Source organism: Thermobia domestica, chromosome 9 (genome assembly GCF_964235325.1).
Source record: "Thermobia domestica chromosome 9, izTheDome1.hap1.1, whole genome shotgun sequence".
In the NCBI taxonomy this organism is placed as follows: domain Eukaryota; kingdom Metazoa; phylum Arthropoda; class Insecta; order Zygentoma; family Lepismatidae; genus Thermobia; species Thermobia domestica.
Window position 1 is genome coordinate 264,290,610 of NC_137462.1, and position 27,228 is coordinate 264,317,837.

Sequence of the window (27,228 nt, forward strand, 5' to 3'; positions counted from 1 at the left end):
TTCTTCACTCATTGCAGATAATGTATGCACGTTAGAGTGGACTTTTGATTTCTCCATTTGAAATATTTGCTTAGAAACTTGGTTTCCACTTCCCCTTCCTTAAAATTAAAACTAACTTTCCCAGTCTGATTGATTAATTAAGACCAATATTAATCCAAAATAATATATTTACTTTCTCAAAAAGAAGTAAATAATTAAGATAACCATAATAAACATAGATATTTAGGTATTATCTATATGGTGCTGTCCATATTGTTGGTATTGTAAGTTGGGTTTTTCGAAATACATGTTATGGCAACAGTGTTGTGTGTAGTAAAAGTTTGTATTCTGTAATCGCTTACTTGCACCGGGCTTGCACAAAATTATGGTTATCAATAAAGGTTCTGTGGTTTAATCATTACACACGTGTCATTACACAAATCAAAACATTGGTTATGGGCCCCAGAGAGATAAGTATTTAAACCCAGTGAAATGTCGGTGAAGGCGAGGAAAATGTAAATGAAATGGTTTAAAACTGTTAAAATTGTATCTGCGATTTTGACGTCTCGAAGTCATTAGGATCGATCTTCTTTTCTCATTGGCGCAAAACTTGTACGAGATGGCGGACACAGCAAAAATTTCGTTTCCAAAGTTAAACAATTGCAATTACAGTGTTTGGAAATATAAAATGCGGTTGCTTCTCATGAAAGAAGAACTGTGGGATGTCGTACAAAAACCAAAACCGGAATCTCCTGATGCAGAATGGTGCAAAAAGGATGGGAAAGCTAGGGCAACGATCGGACTGCTAGTTGAAGATAATCAGTTAGTTCATTTACGGCGACAGGAAAGTGCAAAGGACTACTGGGAAACCTTAAGGTCATATCATGAAAAATCGACTTTAACAAACAAGGTGTTTCTGCTGAAAAGATTGTTTCGTATGCAGTTGGAAGAAAATAGTGACATGGAAAAACATATTAATAGTATGTTAAACATCGTGGATCAGCTTACTGGACTAGGAGAGACATTGGCCGATCATTAGTAGTGGCGATGCTATTATGCAGTTTACCGGACAGCTATGAAACTTTGATAACAGCATTGAAAACATGTCCAGAGAACAAGCTAACACTAGAATTAGTCAAAGGAAAGCTCATAGACGAGTACAAGAGGCGAAAGGAAGTGCAAGGTGCACAACAGGAATGAAGAAAGTGCCATGAAGGTGGACTCAAAGAAGAAAGTGCAAGGAGAAGAAAAGTGTGTTTTAGGTGTAAAAACCCAGGTCATTTCAAACGTGATTGTGCAAAATTTAAAGTTACCGGTAGTAAGAAGAAAAATTTTTCTAGGGCAAATAAAGTGCGAAGTGTTACTGAAGAGATTGTTCACAAGGAACACAAGAAGATGAAGATGCATTTCAGGGTTGCCAACCATACGATAATTTATCGTGATATACGATAATTTAAGCCTTAATACGATGTACGATAATTCCCTTGCGATAATAGGTGAATATACAATAATTTTAGAACGTACACTTTTTAGCAGTTTTTGAATGTACAAATAAATTGTAGGTGTGCAATAAACAATTATAAAACACACATTTTTAACAGTCATTCTCGCCAAAATAAATAACGATTTGAGAAATGGTAACCCTGTATCCATCACATTTACGTGGAGGTGGCAATATTATTTGTTCATGATAGATGGCTCTATTATTCGCTCACGTGAATGTTAGCGCCTTTGTTTGGATGTGAAAAACAAAGAAGTTAGAATCGTTCTGTGGCAAGTGAAGTTACGTATCGCGTAATTACTTTGCGTAATTAGATATGATAAGGATAGTGACACTGATGTGGAGAAATGATAAACAATTTTTCAAAACATTGAACTATAATGCAGAAAGTAAAATTTACTTGGCAGACGGTCGAATGTTAGTAGCCAAGGGTATTGGGGAAGGTTTTTTTTTTATTGTGCAAAAATGAAGTTGCTAAAAATGGAAAATGTAATGTTGTAGTAAATAATGTTTTGTATGTGTCAGAATTAGATGGTAATCTCTTATCTGTGAATAAACTAACAAAAAGGGTTTTGATATATATTTTTCAGGGAAATATGTCATATTAAGAAAAATGGCAGCATAATCGCTAGTGCTACAGGAAACGGTTGTTTGTACAAACTAGGTGTTTGTAAACAAGAGTACAGTAATGATACACAAGCTTTAAAGGTTACTCAAGGAGAAATAAACCATTAAATTTATCTGTGGCATAGTAGATTAGGACACAGAAGTCCAAAGGTACTTGAAAACATGGTTAAAGATGACTTAGTTTGTGGGGTAGTATTAAAGCAATGTGATACTAAAAAGATATGTGATGTTTGTGTACAAGGGAAAATGACAAGAAAGCCATTTTCGGAAGTAGCTATAGGGCCAAAGAAATTTTAGATTTGGTACATTCTGATGTACCAAGAAGCTCCGACTCCAAGGAGAAACTCAATCAATATTTTAACATTTATTGATGATTGTAGTAGGTATAGTTATTTATTTACTGAGAAACAAAAATGAGGCTGAAGTTGAAAGAATATGTGCAATTCACCGAAAACTATTTTCAGAAGAGGTCAAAAGTGCTACGTACAGATAATAGCGGCGAATATACATCGGCTAGTTTACGGGCATTTCTTAAGCAGAAGGGCATATTTCACCAAAAAAGGTATCGTATACTCCCGAACAGAATGGTGTAGCGGAAAGAAAGAATCGAAGCATTACAGAAATGGCACGATGTATGCTAATTGATGCAGATATGGAAAATAAATTTTGGGGTGAAGCTGTACTAACAGCAAACTATTCTCAAAATCGTGTTCTCACTAGAGCGTGTGAGGTGACGCCATATGAAAAATGGTACGGCGAGAAACCATATCTTGGACACATAAAGGTTTTTGGATGCATTGCATATGTGGTGATCCCTAATCAACAAAGATCAAAGTTGAATGTCAAGGCAAGAAAACTGATTTTAGTTGGGTATGAAGAAAACACAAAAGGGTACCGGCTACTAGATGTCACAACAAAGTAATGATAAGTAGGGACTGTCAGTTTGTTGAGAATGTATCGCACGAAGTACCAACCTGTGAAGATCTTACTGTCTTAGACAAACAAAGTCTTCCCAAAGAGGATACAGTATTACAAGACGAAGATGATGCCCTTGTACCGTTAAGTTTAAATAACGGTGAAGCATGTGAAACTCTGGAAGCCTCAGGAAGTACCGGTAGTTATCATGAAGAAATAGCTCAGGATGAAATTTGTACCGGTAATAATTTAGAAGCAGAAACAGTGAGAAGATCATCGCGTTCCACCAAAGGAAAACTACCTGCCAGGTATGCAGAGAAGGTGGTGGAATGACACAAAAAGAACCAAGAAGCTTTCAGGAAGCTATGAGTAGACCGGACAAAGAAAACTGGAAGATGGCAATGAAAAAACAGATTAGTTCTATGCACAAAAATCAAACTTGAGATTTGGTGAAATTACCAGAAGGAAAAACAGCACTAGGTAGCAAATGGGTTTATAAATTAAAAGAAAATACTGACGGCAAATGTTCACAGTATAAGGCTAGACTTGTTGCGCAGGGGTTTTTTCAAGTCTTGGTGGAAGACTATGATGAGGTTTTTGCACCGGTTGTTAAACAAACCACTTTGCGTGTGTTACTTACTGTAGCAGGTAAAAGAAATATGGAAGTGAAACATTATGATATAAACACAGCTTTTTTGTATGGCGACTTACAAGAAGAAATTTACATAAAACAACCTGAAGGTTTTGAGCAACCAGATAAAGAAACCTTGTATGTAATTTGAAGAGCATATATGGTCTTAAACAGGCTGCTCGATCTTGGAATAAAAAGATAAATGATTTCCTCGTAAATAATAGGTTCAGGAGGGGAAAGTCAGATCCTTGTTTATATTCTAAGGAAGTAAATAATACTCATTTGTATGTGTTAATATATGTTGATGATGTAGTCATAGCTTGTACCGATAATAGGATTATTGATGAAACACAGCAGTTGCTTGCAAAAGAGTTTCAGATTCCTTGTCTTGGCGATTTGAGCAGCTACTTAGGGCTCGAAATCAGCAGAAATGTTGATGGATATTTTGTGATTTCGCAAGAAAGTTAATCGATAAAGTGCTAAAAAGATTTAGGATAGAAAATGCAAAAACGTCAAAATTTCCACTAGATCCTGTTTACATTAGAAATGTCTCATGTGTAGAATCATTAAGTAAAGTTGATGCAAGTTGTATCAAAAGGCTATTGGCGCATTACTGTATATAACCAATAATAGTAGGCCAGATATTGCTGCCAGTGTTTCCATATTAAGTAGAAAAACTAATAATCCTTCTCAACAAGATTGGGTTGAAGTAAAAAGAATTCTCAGATACTTGAAAGGGAGCAAATGTTACAAATTGCAGTTGGGTAATAAGAAAGAATGTAACAGCAAACTAATAGCGTTTGTAGATGCAAATTGGGCAGGTGATTTAACTAACAGAAAATCAAGCAGTGGTTATGTTTTTAAATATGCCGGAGGTATTATTAGTTGGGCAAGTCGTAAACAGTCATGTGTTACCTAGTCATCTACTGAAGCAGAATATGTTGCAATGTCTGATGCTTGTCAGGAGGCAACATGGCTTAAAAATCTGTTGAGTGATTTGCATGAAAGCTTTTCTGAACCGATTGTAATTAATGAGGATAATCAAAGCTGTCTAAAACTAATAAGTAGTGACAAAATAAATTCCAGAACCAAGCACATAGAGATAAAATTTCATTTTATTCGTGATTTGGAATGTAAGAAAGAGGTAAAATTTCAATATTGTCCAACTGATGTAATGATAACTGATATGTTAACAAAACCACTGCAAGGCGTAAAACTAAAACAGTTTTGTACAATGTTGAATTTGTGTTAAAATCAAAATTGCAACATTGAGGAGGGGATATGTTGGTATTATAAGTTGGCTTTTTCGAAATACATGTTATGGCAACAGTGTTGTGAGTAGTAAAAGTTTGTATTCTGTGATCGCTATTATACTTGCACCTGACTTGCACAAGATTATGGTTATCAATAAAGGTTCTGTGGTTTAATTCTTACGTGTCATTACACAAATCAGAACAGTCTGAAATCGCGCAAAACAATTTGCTCGCGATGCAAATGTAACAGCATTAAATTCTCAACATCGCACGGAAATAATAACTCAACCCTCAAGCCTCCCTTGGCTTCTCTGAAAGGAGGGGTACGCGCTACCACTACGCTACCATTCATTTTATACGATTCATCGGCATCTCGCCGGCGCTGTAACTATATTTAAAACATGTCTGTCTACGGGTACTCGCATCAAACCGTGTTTAGTTATTGTCTCTGTATTGCCTATTTCTTTTCTCTGGACACTAACATCCTCCCATTTTGTCCTACATTTATTTATTATCGACTTTCTTTCAAACGTTTCACACGACACATTGAGTTTTTGTTCGAACCTACAAAGCGGTTCATCCGCCACTGCGCAGAGTTGTTTACCAAAGTCAAAATCAATAGTCTCGCTAACGTTATTTTTCCTAACCACTATTTCCTGTGTAAACGAACAAATATCTTCAAATACAACATGACTATCAAATGACTCAAAATTTTCTTCCGCAACCTGGGCTTGTGCGTACTCAAGGGTTTTTCTGATCACTAATGCGCCTTGCATTTCGTATGCTACACTTGGAATTACGCTAACACTAGCCTGGTGTACTATAAAAGGTGGTAATTTGCAACTAACACATTCAGAGCGGATGTTATTCACGCAAATTTCCTTCGTTTCATAGCTAATAAGTGGTGTCACTATTTCAAACGCTTCCTGATTGATGTCAATTGTGTTTACTTCTTCAAAGTCTACTTTTATTTCACTGACGCTAGCCTGACGTAAAACTGATGGTGGTGATTCAATAACTGTGGCTGCAGAAATCTGACATCGTTTTACACATTCATCTTCTACAAAAGTGACGTTAGCTTGCACATGCTCTACATGATTTTCCACTGAACTATTTTTAATTTCTAAACATTCAAATTCGATTGGCCCAGTTTTACAGCTATTCGACTGTTTGACACTCAACGGTGGTAACTGGATTTCAGCAGAAGGCAGAATTTTATATACTTCCTGACACAAATTATCTACTGTAACTACCGTGGCATACTGTGGTTTTACTTTCGACGACGATTTTAATTCTAAGCATTTTTTAAAATCTATATATTCAAAATTATGGATCGCGCGTTTATTCGATGATTTCGATTTAGTTAAAGCCGCATAGTGAGTCAGTAGTGCTGATCTACACAACAGCTGCTTGCCTGAATCTACGTCGGATGTATCAGCTGACATTTCATTCTTAACTTTGTGTTTCCTACAACGATATGTTATATATTTTCTTGTAATTTAAGCTTGTAATTTTGGGTAATACTTGATTTTTTATATGCACTAGTCAGCTATCTCAATAGAAGAAGATAAAATTATGATTTTTATTTTGAATTAATGTTTTCATATACTTTTAATGTATAAAATGGAATGTTTTGTAACCATGAGGACGGATTGCTCGTTGAATAGTAATGCAAAACAAAGAAGAGTTACGGTTACTGTTAGCTATAATGTAAAATGTAAGATATAACGTTTTAAGTTGTCCCACGTTTAAGATCTAAAAATTGGAATAAACGACATATTGTGCAATAGTGAGTGAATTATTTTGGTTTATTCATACGGCTCAATAATATTTTAAGAATCAGGAGTGATGTTATACTCCTACGCTTTCCGGGTTCACTTTCGAGTTCCCTTACCATTTGTTCATGCAAATCTTGATAATAACTCGAGTCTCCTATTTTCTGATACGGTTCTAAAATATATTGCAATTTTTGCATTGTACGTCTATCTATAACTATGATCCGTCGTCGGTCATTTGTGCGCACTTCTGCCGTAACATCAAATGTAAATGGCCAACTTCGTGAAAGTAATTTCCTTTGGAATGTTCGAATTTTTATCTCTATCTGGGGAAGCAAAATATTCTAATTGGTGAACTCTACGCCAAGTAACATAATTGGTTTCTTCACTCTTATCTAAATATATGTCAAAGAAATCTATGCCTGTAGTTACTGTAAACGGTCTCATGATGTTAATTATTATTTGTTTTTCATAAATAGGAACTCGAAACTAAACTCTAAAATATATTTTAAACGTTCAACATTCATTTCCATTTTCTGAGTATTGATTTCTAACTTTGCTCTAATCAGTGCTAACTGGTCCTTTAACCATGTTTGAAATTGTTCCAAAACACTAGGCTCCATTTTGATATAAATTACAAGCAATTAATTCCAAGTAAAAAAAAAAAAACAAAATATAAACACTTAAATTTGACAACAAATGGTAAACAAACAGCTTTCTAAAATATAATATTTTCAATTACTCAAACGATTTTTTTTCAAAACTCAGATTTCACTTTACGAAATGATTCAAATTAAAATTAACACAGATGTAAAGTAGTACCACATACAAAACATTTTCTCATTCATAAATACATATAAAGGTGCATATATGTGTGTGTGTTCAACTACGATCAGCTGATTGGTGTTTGTTCGTCTGTGCGTAATATCGGAGGTTAACGGGAGAAAATTTTCGCGAAGAAAGATAAAAATGTTATATTTTAACTTCTTACGAAAAACTTATACTAGTAATATTCCTATGGTAATTAAATGTACTTTATATTATTTAAAGCCCGCTTATTGCTTTCTCTCTCTTTCCTTTTTCACAAGTTTGAACACTTTCCAAAGAAATTAATTTTAAGTCATCTGCTACATATACTACATGACTCAAACTCTGGATTCTATACGCAAATACTACAATACCTATTCTAAATACTGTCGGGTTTTAACAAGTAAAACAGTAATATGTTCGGGCACAATTACATCCGAAGATTGATGAATTTGCCCTGTCACGGTCGCCATGTGGTTGAAATCAATATTTTTGTCGCTGTCACAATCTCGTGAATACAACTGTAACATTTATATTAAATTTTTCTCCGCTCGAATGTTTACACCTCTCTCTTTCTCCCTGTCACTCATTTAGTGTGTAAGTCCCAGTTTTACTACGGCGAATCACGATTTTTTCCATATCTACGTCTTTGTCGTAACCGAAGCTGGAGAAAACGTTAGACAAAAACATATATACCGTTAAAAAAATAGAAAATTGTGCAAGTGATTAAATTAAGCACAGATATAGACAAATAAAAATTATCCTACGATGCAAATCACAAAACCTGGTTAAATTGTGCAAAAAATGTAATGATACTGAATGTATTTTATACAAAAAGCAACATTAAAAGATTACAAATGAACAAACAACTTTTACTGGATATGTTTTACGGCCGTTTCAACCTCTCTTATTTCATTTTTTTTTTATTTGTTTTCTTTCAATAAGAGCTCACTTACTCATAATAGTCTTTGACCGGTCAGTTGGTTTGCTGCTGATGCCACTAGGGTCCAAGCTGGATGCAAAGAAGATCCACAAAAGATTTCCTGTACTGGAGCCGGAATAGTTTTAGGAGTACGTCGGGTAATCCCAAGTGTCCGCTATAACTTTTTACTGGCAGTGGTCAACAATTCCATGCTGACGTAATATTTTTTTACAATTTGACAACCTGGAGCTCACTTCTTACATAGAACTAAGGGTTTTAATACACTGGGAACACGGAACTTAAGATTGCTGTTAATGCTCGACTCAAAAAAAAAAAAAAAAAAAAAAAAAAAAAAAAGAGTGGAGCTAACTTTCAATAGCCTTTCAATAGCACAAGCGTGTTAATTAGCTCAAAGTAACACACGAGCACGACGTCGCCCTGCCCGGGTCGTGCGTCTTCACGGGCAATAACACGACTGGATTTTCCCTTGCCGAAACACAGCTTACATATTACTAGCTTTTTTCAGGAGCAAAGTCATTGACCAATTACCGCTCAATTATCACAGTGCGTGGATGGAAATTCAAGAGTTTCGAAAATTAGGGAGAAGGAAACAGCCACCAAACATGTTACTATTACGTGAACAGGGTTCCTTTTTCCCGACCATATATGGCCGTAAAATCGAAGTGATTCTTACCAACACAAATGCACAAAATACCAAACCGATGAAGAAGGCTTCGAGATTGTTTTTCTATATACGAGGCTCGGTTAATAAAGTTTGAAATTAACACTGTTTTTTTTTTTCATTTTTTTTTTAAATCCGAAAAAATGAGCTTCGGCTCGGTGACAATGTATATGTATTACAGTAAACGAAATATATCATGCCTTCAGAGATCCAAAGGACAAAAAAATCTGTGAATGGTTTCGAGGCACTCTTTACCTCCTCCCCGGCGCATATATAGAAAATGGGATAAGAAAAAAAATTACTAAGGTATTGTTTGTACAAACTTTTTTCTTTCTTTACTTTTTAGTTCTATTTTATTTTTGCAGTTTTGGTTACATTGTTTAGAGTTCAAAATTTCTGAACAACACTGAAGTTAGTTTGATCACGTGTTTGTTGGTTTCAGAAGGAGAATTTGGTTTCGAAATAACCTCCCACAATCTGACCTTTAATTGTTCATCTATTTAAAATTCTGGATTCTGGAACATAGAATACGAAGTTGAGTTCTACAGAAGAGTAACAGGTTGGCTTATTATAGTAGAATCTCATTACAAAGCACTTTACCGTATTCAAATGCTTCAGATTAAAAAAAAAAAAAAAAAAAAAAAAAAAAAAAGTGAATATTAGTTCTAGATTGTCAGTTCAGTCTTCGTTATTTGTGATCGTACGTAGAAACACAGACCAGGAATTTTTCATTACCCATAAATCAGAACGAGAAGGAAATCTTACTATTGAACTATATAAACTTACCCCATCATTTTTATTCTAGAAGATAGGCAAGCAGAGAATTCCTTACATCACACACTTTATGTAGCAATAATATTTTGTTTAGATGCACCGAGTAATAAGTGAGGAGTCCCTCAAAACTGTTCGCAGATTTTGTGTCTTTTGGATATTTTAGGTAGGAGCAGTGGCGTATTTACGATTTTGTTTCGGGGAGGGCTTTGCTAACTTTCGGGGGGGGGCTTTGCCTGAAAATGTGAAAATTCTGCAAGATATTTCATATACTTTACTATAGTAAGTAAAATTTCGGGGGGCTTAAGCCCGGAAGCCCCCCCTAAATACGCCACTGGGTAGGAGAATTTGCATCACATCATTTGGCGAATATTCCTAAGGATTGTTACGTTCTACATATATCTGGGGACCGTCTATTAAGTAAATGAAGCTACAGAGTCCGCCCGGAAAATTTGTACATTCTTTGTCACCCTGTATCAGGATATTGGCATTGACAATAGTTCTGAAATTTAAGTATGTTGTAGTATGATTGTTTGCCCAACAGATGTCGGCATTGTTTTCAGTTAAAATTATATTGTAGTATGGTTTCTCGCTCAACAGATGTCGGTACTGTCAACACGGTTAGTGAGATAAGAAAATGGCAGGAGCACTCTTGATGTTTTAGTAGCGTAAGTACGTTTTGAAGTGTTTTATCAGGTTTAGGAATGCCGTCGAAGTGCAGTGGCAGTGGAGAAGGGAGTTTGGTACTGAGCCGCCAACCTGCCTAACAATCAAACGCATTGATGACAAGTTTGAGGCGCATAGAACGACGAGCGGTCACTTCAGCTACAGCGGTCAATTTATCAATGGAACCCGATCAACATGCCTCTGTAATTTTCTGGCGAAGGTTCTAGAGCGTCCCAAGCAATGGCCAACAATTTGAACATTTAATGTAAACGTATACAGTACTTACTTGAAGGTTTGTAACACATGCTTGAACAATAATTAAATGTAATTAAAAAATATGATATATAGTTTTTTTTTTCTTAAACAGTGTATACATTTTTCTGGCGGACTCTGTATATTGCAGCTTAATTGAAAACCCAGAAAGACTTTTAACTTTTTTTATCATATTATTCCTTTGTAGAATTCTTACAATTTAACATTAAAACGTTAATAAAACAGAAACACAACAGTTTAGTCATGCAAAACTATAAATCAAACAAGCAAATGAAAGAGACCAACAAGAATTATTTAAATATATTTTGAGATTGAAGTCTTGTAATGAGTTCAAAATGGTGAAATATACAGCATCAGAAGAGCGAAGAAATAAAGAAATTGTAAATCCTGTATAAAGAATGAAACATAATGAAAAAAATTGAAATTTGAACAGACAAATATTATGAAAAATGTGGATATTATAGTACGCATCATAAAATATTTATTAAAATACAGTTTGACAAGAGAAATACTAAGCTATAAGTGAGAAGATAAAAAAAAAGGGTACAAAAAGAATAGAATGTTCATAATCAAACTGGAGAGAGAAGTAGTTATACGAGGAAATAGGTAAATAAAATTCAACAACACCTAACATGACTATTAACACAGGAAACAGAAGACTTATGCGCATTTTATTCTTTATGAAACTTAGCCAGAAAAGTTATGGATTTACTTAAGGGGAACAGAGGTGTCGCAAAATCTATTAAAAAATTTAATGATAGTGTAATATGACAGAGAGTAAATAGTAGAACCAAAGGGCTTATATCATGCAATGTGGTACACATTTGAAAAACTCAAGGACAAAGTGTGCCACATTAGACATACCCCAGTAGGTTGTCAGAAACTAAAGGTGTTGCAATTTATAACTAGGTGAGATAGAATAGAGATAAGTAAAGAAATGAGAGCAAAAGAATGAATTTTAGCAGGATAAAATCTTGACTAAGAATAGTGATCATGTGAAGCAATGAGTAATTCTCTATAATAATTGACGTACACTGAAGGGTAAATTTTCCGAATAGAAAATCTTATATTGCACCGTGAACGTTGTTCCTATTTAAAATCACATTTTCACAATATTTCAGTCATCTCTGTAACCAATCCTGTGCATATGCAATGTAGACAGAAACTATCATTTTAATTTATTTGATATACTATGTTGCCTGCCCGGTCTTTTGACGGCCTTTTCCTTACTCTACAAATAACTTGGACTTAAATAATCATATACAGCAATTATTTTGTTTGAGTGAGAGGAACAGATTTGACAATTTTACTTTCGAGAAACGGTATAAAAAAAAAAGTCAGGAAATACCACCAAAATCCGAACAACAAAACTAAATTGAAACATAAATGGGTTTCTCTACTCTTTTGGCTCTGAAGGAATTGTGAAAATGGGCTGTAATTTTGACATAAAATTTTGTGTGAAATCAGGAACAAGTTCTGAAAATTCAATGCTAACATATAAAAATTACTTAAAGAAAGCTTCGTCAGAGATTTAGGGAGCTTATGCCTTTTGTTATAAGCAGTAGATAAGAATGACGAAAAGAATATTAAGCCCAGGATTAGGGAACATGTGAGAATTGCAGGAAGCCATTAACACCTTCCCTGTTTCATCTGATCTCTACCAGAGACAGGTCACAAAGTTGACCGGATGGAAGTTCTATATCAATGCAACAACAACATTGGAAGGAATGCTTTCGAATCTTTTCCATCAGAGCAGTAAACCCTAAACTGAATTTGGACAGAGGGAATCTAGATCATCAATGAGATATTATATGAAGTTAAATAAAAGAAATAATTAGTTTCAACTTTTATATTTCTGAACTTAGTATATAGCACAAGCGTGAAACTGGTGATTATTGCTTAAAGAGGTAACCTGCACATCCAAATTTGTGACTAGACCGGGTCAGAGAGAAAGAGAGAGAAAGAAAGAAAACAACTGGGTATGCACTTATTATTAAATGAACAACAAATATAAGGTTCCCCACTACCAAAGACGAATTTGAGGATTATGTTCTAACAGGACAGATGAGAATAACCACTTTCATTCCTACAAATCTATCAGCAAATCACTCTTTTTTTTTTTTTTTTTTTTTTTTTAAATAATAATGTTATGCCGTTTAGCTGATATAATACTTTGCAAATGAAATTTATTTGTTGTAAACTATTTGGATCTGGGGAAAAGATATAAATATGTGCATCCAAAGGTATTAATAAATATGACAGTAGAATAAACTTAATAAAAATGTCGGTAGAATCAAAGCAGCAGTAAGATTTTTTTCTTAACTGGTGCATTTTATACTGTCGGTGAGTTTCTTAAAGAAGAACATAAAAAATAGTTCCAAAACAACTATAATAATTATTAGTTGAATTAGTTCATGCCATTCTTGTTCTGTAGTACCTTTATATAGTGTAACCAGTTAATTATACGTCAATATAATAAATACTAATCAGGTTAATGTTTTCTGACATGTACTATACGAAGGTACAAGCTGCACATGCATTTGGTACACTGAGCACAATTAAATTCAATTTTATTTCGTCTTTATAATCATATATATTACACCAATTCGCATATATAAGTAAGATTCGCCAAATGATAAAGATACATATACATATACCGTGTGTTTAAAAAAAAAATCCTATTTCAAACATTTTGTGCTTTTAAGTTTGTTTATAAAACATTATGAAAAATCCTCGTTCTGCTATAATTTCTGTCACAAACATTAGTCAGGAAAGAGAATGAAATAATTACACAGAAAGGTACCAACGATATATATTTATTACCTGAGATACAGAAAAGTACTGAAACAAGAATTTCAGTCTCCTTCGGCCTTGACATATACTGCAAGTCTCCTGGGTCAATCATCAAGTACGGCACGGGTGGTCTCAATGGGTATATCCCTCGTTGCCTTGATGAGATCTGCATTGATATGGTCCAGACTGCAGTGAGGTTTATTGCAGGCCTTCCTCTCAAAGACGTCCCACAAGCAATAATCCAGCGGACTAAAATCCGGACTGCCAGATAGTCAACTATGCAGTCTTTTATCTGTTTTAAACCAACAATGAACCGTCAGAAAGAAGGAAAGCAGCATTGCGATAGCTAGATATCATTAACCTGTTGAGTGATCATACTATTTGCTCCACCATTCGAATATATTGAGGATGTTTATTATATAAGATAGTTTCCTGATAGTTGAATTCCTGTCGTATAATGTTGTATAATGTCGCTTACTTTGGCTTTTATCCTTACACTTGGTCTCATAATTTTGTGTTAATGGTGTGTTGAATAAGTCAATGTTGGTTTTAAAAAATAGCAACATGTGTAATATGTATATAGAGGGTAAAGACAATATTTTTAGTTCCTTGAAAATTGGGCTACACGAGTCATTTATTTCTGCGTTTGTTATACTTCCTAAGACCCTTTCTTGAACCACGAACAACATATTACTTTTGTAACAATTTTTCAAGAAGATTTATCGTATGTAAGAAGAGACTAGAAAGGTTCGAAATACAAGATATGATCAAAAAGTACGGTGAATATAGTTGCACAATGCCATCTATCGACGTTGTATCCATTGTAACCAGTAAGCCCGGTAACCTAAACCTTTGGTACAGTTAGTATCGAGTTTGAATGATTTGTGACATGTTAGTTGACTTCCAGAGGCAGAGTGTGGATATGTTAGAAGTGTCTGTCGCGCCAAGATTACGGTTTGTTCTATGCTGCAAAAAAAGTGACAAAGAAGCTCACGAAATGTCAAAATAAATGTATGACGATGAAGTGATGGCATTGATGACTGTTTACAAGTGGTATGAGAAATTCAAAAGCTGCAAGGAGTCGGTTGAAAACGACCAACGATCAAGACGTCCTTCGACGTCAAAAACAAGATGAAAACGTACAAAAAGTGGAGAAAATTATTTGTTCAAACAGGCGAATGTCTATTTGAGAAGTTTCCGAAGAACTAAACATTTCGTAGGGGTCCGTAAAAAGCATTTTACCGCCGATTAAATGAACAAATGGCTTCCTTCTTCACCAAGAAAACATGCCGTGCCACATCTTTGTGTTGATCCGTGAGTTTCTGGCCGAAACAATATTCTTGTTGTCCACATTCTCTGTGCTCTCCAGACTTCTGGCTCTTCCCAAAAATTAAAACCGTGCTTAAAGGACTATCTTTTGACACTCTTCCTGGCATTGAAAGAGCCACGACAGAGCAGGTAAACGCCATTCGAAAAGAAGTCTTCCAGAAATGCTTCCAGTCATGGATTCAACGTTGGGATAAGTGCATTGTTAGCCAAGGACAATACTTTGAAGGAGATTAAATCAAATTCCATGTAAGCTCATTACTTTGTTACTAACAAAATTATTCACAGTAATTTTATATCACACCTCGTATAGGTTACGAGTCCTATTTTGACATGCTTGATTTTACTACATAGAGCATTTTATGATATTTTGGACCAGAGAAGATATATGTGCAAATACAATACAATATAGTATAATGTGTATCAAGTGATGATGTAATTTAACCAATATTTTACATTAACAAATAAAAACATGTTCAAAGTTTTTTTTTTTTTTTTTTTAAATTCAAAAATGCAGTATGCATCTTAGATTTATTATGTCATCGTCTTGTGTGTTGAATACGTAGTTCTCTTGTGTAATATTTTGAAGAAAATATTCGTTTCATTGTTACTAATAAAAGCATTTTCACTTCATATTTGAACTGATTCTTGTCTGCTGCAGTTGTTTCTAAAGGAATGTTGCTCTTAATACTTTTATTCTCAAAACATTTAAGACTACAATAATGATATTTAGTAATAAAAATTACTTGGTACAATACTGCCAAAACGATCTTGGATAACTTTATTATTTTCAAAATGCACTTCGTGTTGAGGATTTAATCTTCAAATAAATTATAACTTATTTGGGAACATTGAAGATTTCAAAAATCAAACATGGCTGACTTTTGTTTCAGCTATTTATAATGTTTTGTGAGTGTTACCTTTGTTAGTTTAATTATCAGTCAGTCTTTAAATGGTTAGATATTCACCTGCATTAAAGGAGAACAGAAAGAAATATGATGCACGTGCAGTTCAAGAGCTCGTCTTAGAAAAAGGTGTCCCATCAATAAGATCTCAGTAGTGATAGAGGTCCAAATATAGGAAGAAAGGGGAAGAAAAGCCTTACGCAATGAGGTAATAACTTACACGGTATTTTTTACTGAACTATAACATACTTTAGACGAAGAATTGGTAAAAAGTGAATATCTAAAGAGTATTATAATTTTTGAAACAACATTTTGTGATTTTAGCAAATCATGTCACAAGAAATACAGTATTATTTATGATAACTCAAAGTGCGCAATTAATGCATATTATAGATACAATATCAAAGTTTTATTTAACTAATGCGTCCACTTATTAACTTAATCTGAAAATTGTTTCAATAACTCCCGCTGTCTTCGTTAAATCATAACTCTTCGAGACATAACGTTTTCTGTTATATTTTGAGTGTATTCTCATCCATTGTAAACTTTTTGATCGTATATTTTATGAAAGTTCTGTAGAATAAAAGCATTGGTAACGAACTATAACTATGTATTAGGAAGAACTAATGAAATGTCTAGTTATTTCTTATACACAGTGACTGTTTGGCTAAGGTTACCTTGTTCTGAAATGCGAAAATGCGGACAAACTTCCATCTGGCTAATTCGTTTTATTAACATTAACTTTCGCGACAAGAAAGATAGGTTTTATATTTTACTTTTAAATGAAATCTTTCAGTTTTATGTCCCCCGCTTATGCCGTGTGGGCTAAAGGAGATGGTGATGATGAGAAATGAATGAAATGGTGGAATGAAGGAAGTGGGAGGAAACGGGAGAACCCCGGACATACACGCTGTTTGTTCACCACCTTTTATTTTAGGTTTGCCTTTAAAACATTATGAAAATATATTGAAGTGTATTAAAAATAATTATACATAGTCGCACATCTTCATGTTGGCTTTGTCTATTTATATTTTAGAACAGATCTAATATTTATTGATAACACCTCCTTTGGATACAAATAACTGAACACATCTTTCATATGAAATATCTAAAATTGAATGAACAATATTTGAGCTTAGAAAATATGGCAAGTCAGGGGAAAGTGTTTGTGAACGGAAAGTCTCAAAATGGAGACATGTCCGCATAAATGCTGACATAATGTAACCTTAAATTTGTTACCAATGTTTCGTATTCTAGAGAATTTTCATAAACGATCTACAAAGTTTATAACGCATAAGGAATCATCAAAAACGTAACATAAGGACATCATACTTCTAGACTCGGACTTTGATTTGACAAAGACAGCAACAGTTTTAGAAATAGTTATCAGATGAATTTAATTAATTGGACACACTAGATAAATAAACCTTGTTGTTTAACTTTCTAAAATGTATTAAATATTTTGCGAGAAAAAAAAAGAAAAATGAAGTTTTACAGCAGCAGAGAAATCTATGCTACTTGGATCAGTTTTTCGTCCATTATTCTTAAAATTGATCATAACTATATCGCTTTAAAAACAACATATACAGTGCGTCCAAATGCAATACTAATAAGAAATTTGAATAACTCGAGAACCAATAGTGATAGAATCGATCGGAAAGAATAGAATTGTACATTCAGCAAAAACGAAAAAAAAAAAAAAAAAAATCTCAACGTGTGCCATTTTGTTGCTAGGTAAACATCAAGGCAGTACCAGATGTTGCCTACCGCAAGCATTGATAATTATTTGTTGTAAATCATTCAAATCTTGAATTTGGGTCTGGTATACAGAAGTTTTCATGTATTCCGAAAGAAAAAAAAATCCAAGCGTCAAGTCGGGTGATATTGGGAGCCATTGAATAGGATCTTCCCTTCTAATTCAATTGTTCTGGAAATGGTTATCCAGAAATTTTCTCACGTAAGAGGCATAATGCGGAGGAGTCTGTCTTGTTGGAATATGTATCCTTGTGATATTTCATAATTTTCCAACATTTCCAGGTACGTTGCCCTTGTAATTGTAGCCTCTTCAAAGAAGAACGGGCCAATGTCAGAATTTCAGTCAATGCACAATTATACATGCTGTTGCATTCAGATTTCACAAACTGATGTGGATTTTCCTCACCCCATATCCTGCAGTTATGCCTATGCCCCTTACCTGACGTATTAAAGGTGGCTTCGTCAGTAAAAGCTACCTTTTTAATGAAATAATTGTCCTCGTCAATGCGCGATAGCATTTCAACAACGAATTCATATATGCAAGGCTTATCATTAAATTGAATTATTTGAAAATCTATAGCTTGTAGGTTTTGAGGTGTAACCTTTTAGGCGAGATATCATGCACAGTCGAACTCGGTATTCGCAGTTGTGTACTCTCAAGCTTTATCGATTTGCGTGGACTTCATTGAAAAAATTCTCGAAGCGTCTCCACTTCTTCTTTATGGACTTTTTCTCCTGCCTTTCTTTCTCGACTCAGAGCCAGTTTTCAGCAATTGTTTGTGCCATCCAGTGGCGGATCCAGGATATGATCAAGGGAGGGGCTAAACCATAGTTTGCGGCTTTATCCAGTGTAAAGCAGGATTGAAGCCTATTTTATCCAGTGTATACCTGAGCGTCAAGGGGATCTCCTCTTGGATCCGCGCCTGGTATCGTCTAATAATGCAATGACGGTCTGGTGGTTTATGTCCGTATTATTGTCTAAATCTTTTCCGTACGGTTACAGGGGACTTAAGTTCTGCGAACCTCAAACATTACTCCGCTTTCTGACGAACAGTAAATTACGTCATTTTGCTCACGAGTAACGCGCATGCGTGAAGTCCTGTTGTGTTCAATGTCGGCTGGGCTTAAAATTCTATCCTTTTCTCTTTCCGAAAAACAAAACCGAACGATTCTACCAATATTGGTTCTCGTGTTATTCAAATTTCTTATTGGTATATTTTCATCCAGACACACTGTATACTACAATGTCCTTACAAAATTTTGTCAATATAGCTCAAACTGTGTTGTAAAAAATCGGCTTCAAAGAAAGACAAGAATTTCGGTATCTCAGTTGAATAAAACTATAATTGTAGCAAAAGCAAGAGACCTTGGTGTTATAACATTCTTTGAGAGAGAGTATAAGTCCCCGCAAACATAACTAAAATTCGTCCAATAGCCAACAAGAAGTTTGAAATATTTATGTTCATCTAAACAATGTACGTATTGAATGAAAGAAATCAACTTTCATTGTATTACTGGTAGTATTCAAGTATTATCAGAGCAAATAATTATTGATTTATAAAATAGTATCGGAATTGATAAGGTTAAGAAATTTATAGAGACATTTCTGGTTACGTAGCACAATCTTCCTTATACCCTCTATGTAAAAATTTGCTGCCTGAGAATGCAACCAGTCCAGGAATGATGTATTGAGCATTTCACTGTTGTTAAAACGCTTCGATACCACCCACTTTTTAAGGAGGAAGATGATTGAATAGCTTTCATCGAAATTCTGAATTGTCTCAACAGAACGAGCAGTTGTGTATGGACGGGCATTGTCATGGGTCAGAATAATTCCAGTATTCTTCGGCCGATTTTGGATGGAACGTCGCAGATTATTCAATGTTTGGCAATATACATCTGCTGCGATTGTTCGTCCTGGTTCCAAGAATTCCACAAGAATCGCACCCTTTTGGTCCTAAAACACAGTTGTTATGATTTTGTGAACTGATGGTATATGTTCGAATTTGCTTTAGGAGAGAGTCAGAGTGCCGCCATTGCATTGACTGCTGCTTTCTACTCCCCAGTGGTTTACGATATCCAGATTTCATTCCTCGTCCTCATGTGAGAAAAGAGGATTCATCTCGTCAGCACGTCAAAATATTTACATGCAGCTGTCATGTTTTACTCCTTGCGAGCTTCTGACAGCATTTTTGGCACCCACCTCGCATAGTTTGCCATATCCATGTTCCAGAATCGTGTGGTACTTCCGCAGCAATTTTTATAGAGGTAATTGGTGAGTACTTCAAATTATATACCCGTAGCCAAACTCCCACTATAAAAATTGTAGCATGAGAACCTTGGGATTCTGAAGCATTATTTTTGGATATCGCACATATTAGTTCCTAAGTGAAGTCTTGACCCGACTAAGGTAGGTACTATAGTTTTGGAGTTAGGAACCTATAAAGTTTTTTTTATGCTTTCTGTATCCTATAACTCCGAAATTAAGCATTTGTGCACCCAGGTTGGTTTATACTTTTCATCTTACCTTGGTGTCAGGAATCACCTCCTAAACGTGGTCAGTGTTGTTTTGAAACACCCTATATTACCTTCAAATAAGAAAATATTGTATTTAAGGTAACATTCAAGAAGATTGAAAATTTCATTCACTTCTGGACTATTACAGTTTTTACTATACAAGACATTAGTAACTGATTAAAAAACTAATTGCAAAGGAATGGACGGATATATGTCTACCACATCAATTGATGCAATTTTAATGTTAATCTTGTACAAGGGCGATTCACAGCTGGATTACTTATTAAAAGAACTAAATAATATTCACGGGAATTTGAGATTCATTATTGAGAAAGTAAGGGACGGCACTCTTACGTACCTAGACCTTAATGTAAGAGGCCATAACAAGAAATTCATCAGCAGTGTCTACCACAAGCCAACAACAGGTACACAGTAAATTCATTATAAATCTACACATTCAGCAGGTAGCAAAGCAAACATTTGGAAGAATTTCTTCTTGCGTGATATACTTCTTACTTCCTTAAAAATATATTTACAGACAGAGAATGAATACCTGATGAAACTGGATAGTTTGAATGGGTACCCAGCTTGTTATTAAATAATTGGTATAATCAACTTAAAAGAAATTTAAGTTCCAATAAACCTGAAACCGACATAAAGGATAAAAAAGGGATTGGATTACCTATTTGTTTCCAGATTGACAACTGTATTAAATAAAATCAATAAAAAAAAAGTTTTTCGTACAGCCTTAACTTCCCCACCCCCAAAACTTAAAAAAAAAAAAAAAAAACATCACGCAATTCGAGTTATTACACGGATCCCAATCAAAAATCGGGTATTTATGAAATAAAATGCAGTTACCAAGAAAGTTATAGGCCTATAATCAAAACGAAAAGAAATTTAAAAGTCCGAGTGAACGAAAGCATTAGAGATTAAAAACGGGAAAATTCGGCGTCAGGTTCATCGAAACATTAAAGGAAATGCAACACAGGGTAGAATATTTAAAAAGTTTATTTGATGCTAGAAATGAAGTAGAGAGACTGGTTTTTCAAGATTTATTTATTCATTTTTTTAAAAAAAAAAGCAAAATTAAATTTAGATAAAAATGATTGTATGACGAATGGGAGGTGGTAATTACAAAATTTTCACAGCATTGGCATGACAATAAAAATAATAAGATGAGTTGGCAACCTTTCAACAAAGAACAGAAAAGGAGCACAAATTGACTCCGCCATATTTTAGTTCGCATCAATCTTATCTGGAGATTGCTGACACACTTGACAATGTGTTTTTTTGTACAACACAGTTCTTCCCTTGGTAAGTCCGTTCCATTTTTATTCCTTGATGTTTCTATTTCTTTTCTTCCTGTTTTTAACCTCGTGACCAAGACCCCAAGAGAGAGTCGAAAGCTTGGAAGTCTAAAAATTCAGGAATTACAGAAATTTGTAAGTAGAATAATAGTTACAATTTCTGAGCGTGGTTTTCCAATCTCAGAATAATTAACCCTGCAACTACCATACATTTTTACACACATGTTCTACCATTCGGGTCCAATGGACCCTAATTAAGAATCGAGGATATGGAGTAATTTTATGAGATTTTCACATTGTTTTATTGTATGAGAAAACAAATACAGCGCAACAAATTAACTTTCATGAAAAGAATAAAAATATTGAAAAGTATAATCACGGGTCCAATGGACCCGCTTGGTAGTTCTCGGGTTAATCAAAGCATGATAAACAGTTGTGTCTAAACAAAGCAACGAATATCATTATCCTTCAAGTGACATCCTGTGGGAAAGCACTCTCATAGTTTATTACGTTTTCCTTTTCTACTTTGTGCTTTACGTAAACTTCTCTTTTTAAAATTATTCTTCTGGTTCTAGAAAATATCCTAAAAAGGAGAAATTCATATAAAATAATATATGTACATAATTATATAAGTAGATATTAGTTTTTTTATAATTTATAGTTTTTTTTTATAATTTATTATTTTTTTATAATCTACTATTAAACATATTACTTCGTAAAATTCTCAATTAATCATAATTGTATTTTAAAAGAAAATTTCGCATAAAACATTTATATTGTTATCTAAGCCAAAATTAGAAACAATGTTTTAATGTTACGTTCTATAGTAACCTCATTGTCACAGAAAATAGTCATTAGTATCAAAAGCTAGGAAGATGTAATAGTTGTGCACGAAGTAGAATACAATATTAGATTTTATCTGTTTAGTTTTTGTTTCTACATTTGTTTGTTTGTTAGCCTGTGTAAGCTCTCTCTATTGTAGGGGCGTAATTAATCATTCTCAATGGAGTATCCATCCCTTAGTGATAGATTGAATTATTTTTATGAAGATTTTCACGACGTTTAAATCATAGAGTGCATTAGCGAAAACCATATGAGTGAAAAATTTTACGTGAGTATAAAATCATAAATTCATTATTATTAATTTAAAATCATAGCTTTTACGCACTATGGATCATCAAGTTGAAAGAAAGTAACACTGCATAAAATTTTTACTGCAACTGAAATACTAAAAAATTATTCATCTTCATACATTATATGATTTTTAATACGTTATAGTATATATATTGTTTGATTTGATTTGATTTTTAGTTTAACGTCGCTTTCAGCAGTAACCTAGATAGCAAAAATGACTTGCAACAAACTTGCATCAGATTTGCAATGCAACTGTTTGGTAAGCTTGCAAAGCAAGTTTCTGCAAGGGATTTACTTGCACAGCAAGCCTACTGCAAGTTTCCACTTGTACTGCAAGTGCACAACAAGTCGGCAGCAAGTTAGTGCAGGCCTGACGCAGCCTCTGCAAGGAAACCACTTGCACTGAAAGTCTACAGCAAGTTTGTAGTAAGTCTTCTGCAAGTATATACTTGCATTGCAAGTCTACAGCAGGTCTTCAGCAATTGAGTGTAGTAAGTTTTCTGCAGGTATATACTTGCATTGGATTGCATGCCTTTTGCAAACCGAACATTTACTGTCCACGAACAATCATACAGTATATTTTTCTCAACAACTTTGTCAAACAATACACGTTTAAAATATAAATTATCTCTACATACTAAATACTTACGTAATTATCCTAATTATCCACTTGTTTTAATGCTTCACACACTTCGCACCTACTACAAATGGCGGCCTGGCGGGGAGATTTCTAAGATTAGACTTTTGTGCCACCGGTTGGTAGAAACTAGAACTGACACACTTGCTACAAAGTTGCAGCAAGCCTCCGAGGCAAGTAAAATCTAGCAAGTGAAAATCAAATTACGACATTTGCGGATAACCGCCTGCACCAGGTGTACGGTGCACGGAAAGTCTAGCAAGTTAAAATCAAATATAGTGAAAGACTTGCTGCAAACCAACATGCTATTAGGGGAGGCTATATGAAACGGAACCTACTGATCAACGTGGAATCCGAACCACATGAGCTCCCGCCAGGAATCGAACCCGGGTCTCTCACGCGAAAGAAGCGTACGCTAACCACTTAGCCACGGAGGAGCTCATTATATATTGTTGTTGGAAGTTACAAACAAGGTTGGGTTGGAATGGAAAAATCGAAGACTCATAAGAAACATATATGAACCAACAAGTAAGTGTTAGAATAGGAGAGAAAATGACAGAGGAGAGTACAATTGAAACTGGAGTTCGACAGGGATGTTGTCTTTCGCCAACATTATTTAATATTTATCTAGAAGAGATAGTCTCTAAATGAAGACGGTATTTCGGTAAGAAGCAGAATGATTAAGTGTATATAATTTGCAGGTGATACGGCGCTTGTTGCGAAATCTGAAAAGAAAATCAATAACATGTTAGAAAACTTGAGGAAGGGCTGTGAAGAATATGGGATGAAAATAAATGTTAGAAACACAAAAGCCAAGGTGATTGGAACGAAGCGGTTGGTGTCAAATATACAAGTAGGAGGACGAAAAATAGAACAGGTGACTAGTTTTTTATACCTGGGTAGTATTATCAGTGATTAAATAAAGTGCGAATGTGAAATAAAAGCAAGGATAGGAATGGCGAAAGAAGCCTTTAGGAGGAGGAGAAGACTATTTTGTATGAGCTTGAACGAAGAGTTGAGAAACAGACTCATAAAATGCTTCGTGTGGAGTATTGTACTGTATGGGACAGAAACATGGACATTACGCAAAAAATATTAAAAATGGCTGGAAGCTTTGAAATGTGAATGTGGAGATGAATGGAGAGAATTAGCTGGTTCGAGCGGAAAACAAACGAGAGTGTGTAAGAAATCGTGCGGGAGAAAACAATAATGTTAAATATTATTGAGAAGAGGAAGGAAAACTGGTTGGAAGATTGGCTAAGGAGAAACTGTATCATGAGGAATGTGCTAGAGGGTATGGTGGCAGGAAAGAGAGGGAGGGGGCGAAAGAGACTACAATTAATGGTGACCTGCCAATAATGGCAGAATACCTATGATGATAATGATTATCATTATTATTATTATTATTATTATTATTATTATTATTATTATTATTATTATTATTATTATTATTATTATTATTATTATTATTATTATTATTATGAAAATCAAAGATAGCAACCAGGGCCTAGAGTTGAACGGTATTCACCAGGTTATGGCATATGCTGATGATGTAAATTTAATAGGGGATGATAGGAGAACAATAGAAAGAAATGCAGAGATCTTATTAAACGCCTGCAGAGACATGGGTTTAGAAGTAAATGCAGAGAAAACTAAATACATGGAAGTGCGTCGGGACCGGAATACAGCAAATTATGGATGCGTTAAAATATTAAATAATACTTTTGATAAAGTGGATAGTGTCAAATATCTAGGATCAATATTAACAGAGAAACATCATATTCACGAAGAAATTAAATGTCGACTAAAAGCAGGGAATTCGTGTTACTATTCGGTTCAAAATCTTTTGTCCTCGCGAATTCTGTCGAGGAATTTGAAGCTTAAAATATACAAAACGATAATTATGCCTGTTGTTCTGTATGGCTGCGAAACATGGTCACTTACTCTGAAGGAAAAACATAGACTGAAAGTATTTGAGAACAAGATCCTGAGACGAATATTCGGACCCAAGAGGAACGGGAATGGGGAATGGCGGAAACTTCATAACGAGGAACTACAATATTTTATGGTTTGCCCAACATTGTTAGGGTCGTCAAGTCTAGGAGGCTTAGGTGGGCGGGTCATGTATTATAGCTAGAATGGAAGAAAGTAGAAACGCTTTCAAAGTCTTGACTGGAAGACCAATCGGAAAACGACCATTAGGAAGACCTAGGCGCAGATGGGAGGACAATGTTAAGATGGATCTCGCAGAGATTGGAATACAAAGTAGGAACTGGATCCAATTAGCTAAGGATAGAAGTCAGTGGAGAGCTTTTGTGAACGCGGCATTGAACCTCCGGGTTCCATAGGCCATAGAGTTAGTTAGTTAGTTATATCATTATTATTATTATTATTATTATGACGATAATGATGATGATATTATATCTCACAACAAAATTAGAAAATATGAAGAAAAAGATTTAAACATTGTTAACTCGAATATTATATTAACTGTCAAAAGATAAACATTATACTATCTTTTATAGAATGTAATTTTGAACACATTCAAATGAGTAACATCCATAGAGAATAAAGAAGTTGAAATTTGAATTATAAAGTGAATTTAGGAAGGATATTGTGAAAACACTTTAATTCTTATAGCTGAAACTTGCTACCGATCAGTTCTTGAAAGCAGAAATTTACAAAATTAACATTAAATCAACCGAATTATACGGTTCAAAATCATGGGTTCAAATTTTGTTTCTTATAGTGTTTACTGTCTTATAAATTGTATAACAAATGCATTAAATATATCATTTTCTTTAAATTTATAGGCCCAAAATGGGCAAAATTTGTGATTAGTCGTAAGTTAATAATAAAGAAAGCGCAACACTTGCGGTATCGACATTTGTGGTACTGCGATAATTGTGGTACTTTGAGTATCGACATTTGTGGTATTGGGACATTTGCGGTACTATTCGAAATAACTTCTCCAAGTTAAGACAGGATATTTTCGGGTGTTCAGTTAGAGGATAAGCAGACAGTATCAACTGCTAAAAAGACCAAATTTTATAACATTGATGTATCCACCAAGTTGTTCTAGGGGAGAATAACATGACTTTTTCAGGGAACTCGGAGCTTGTTTGCATACTAAAAGCAGACTAAAAATCTTCCAGAATATACAACCATTATTAACTCACCATACATACATACAATTCTTTCTCAGAACACTAAGAACATGTAAACCCAAATAAGGATCACTTATACGGAAAAGTGAAAAATGTTTACTAGAATACATGGTGGACACATCCGAAAAATGTAAACAAATTTGTTTGTTATTGGCCAAAACTGAAAAAATATAAACAAATCCTTATCTGTGATTGGTCAAACGCCTCTCCATGATATTTAAAGGGAACTTCTAGAAATACTTATATTTTTTATTTGCTATTAAAGGTTCCATTAATAGTTTTCCAATAACTATTTGCAAGTGTTCACTCAAAGTTGAAACATAATATTCTTCCTTCGTTTTCAACATATTGAGATATTTCTAATTACGAGAAAATATTATGGAATTATCCAAAAAAGCAACTTGTCTGTGGTGTTATTTATCACAAGTCACTCATTTTTCACACAGTTGCCCATTGTTATGAGAATATTTGGAAATTCTTGGTCAGATCTAGCTCGGAATAAGTATAAGAGACCAAATCAAAATTAACGCTTAATGAATTAGTAATTTATTTTCATTATTTATAGTAGAGTTCAATTAATACATTAGAGGTAAACACATAACAGTAACACATAATGCTAGGGGCAGAACACGTTCTGAGGCAGAGCCTCGCCTCTGGAACTGATTTATGGTCGTTTATAAGTCCCAGTTCCTTAAGCTTTCTCCACAAACACTGATTAAAATGAAAATTACACCCACTAATGTGCGTTTCTCCTGGAACAGTGTTCTTCGAGATGTTATTGCTGCTTGCTCGAAATCCAATTTGATTAATTTCAGATTCCAATCATTAATATTAGCCTTCACCAAACTGAAAAATCCGTGATACATCTTACTATTCCCTGTT

The 27,228-nt window shown here is 34.4% G+C and overlaps 1 protein-coding gene across 2 annotated transcripts in view; it reads left to right on the top strand.

The window, feature by feature from the left end:
- The window catches only part of LOC145694257 (THAP domain-containing protein 11-like), a 255,977-nt gene that overhangs the window by 141,574 nt on the left and 87,175 nt on the right, over positions 1-27,228 (top strand). The window contains exon 3 of one of the 2 annotated variants that reach the window (XR_014132983.1): positions 22,391-22,517. The exons of the other annotated variant lie outside the window; for it this stretch is intronic. The gene's annotated coding sequence lies outside the window, so the exon portion shown is untranslated. Of the gene's footprint in view, positions 1-22,390; positions 22,518-27,228 lie in introns of those variants that run through there. 2 annotated transcript variants of the gene reach the window in all.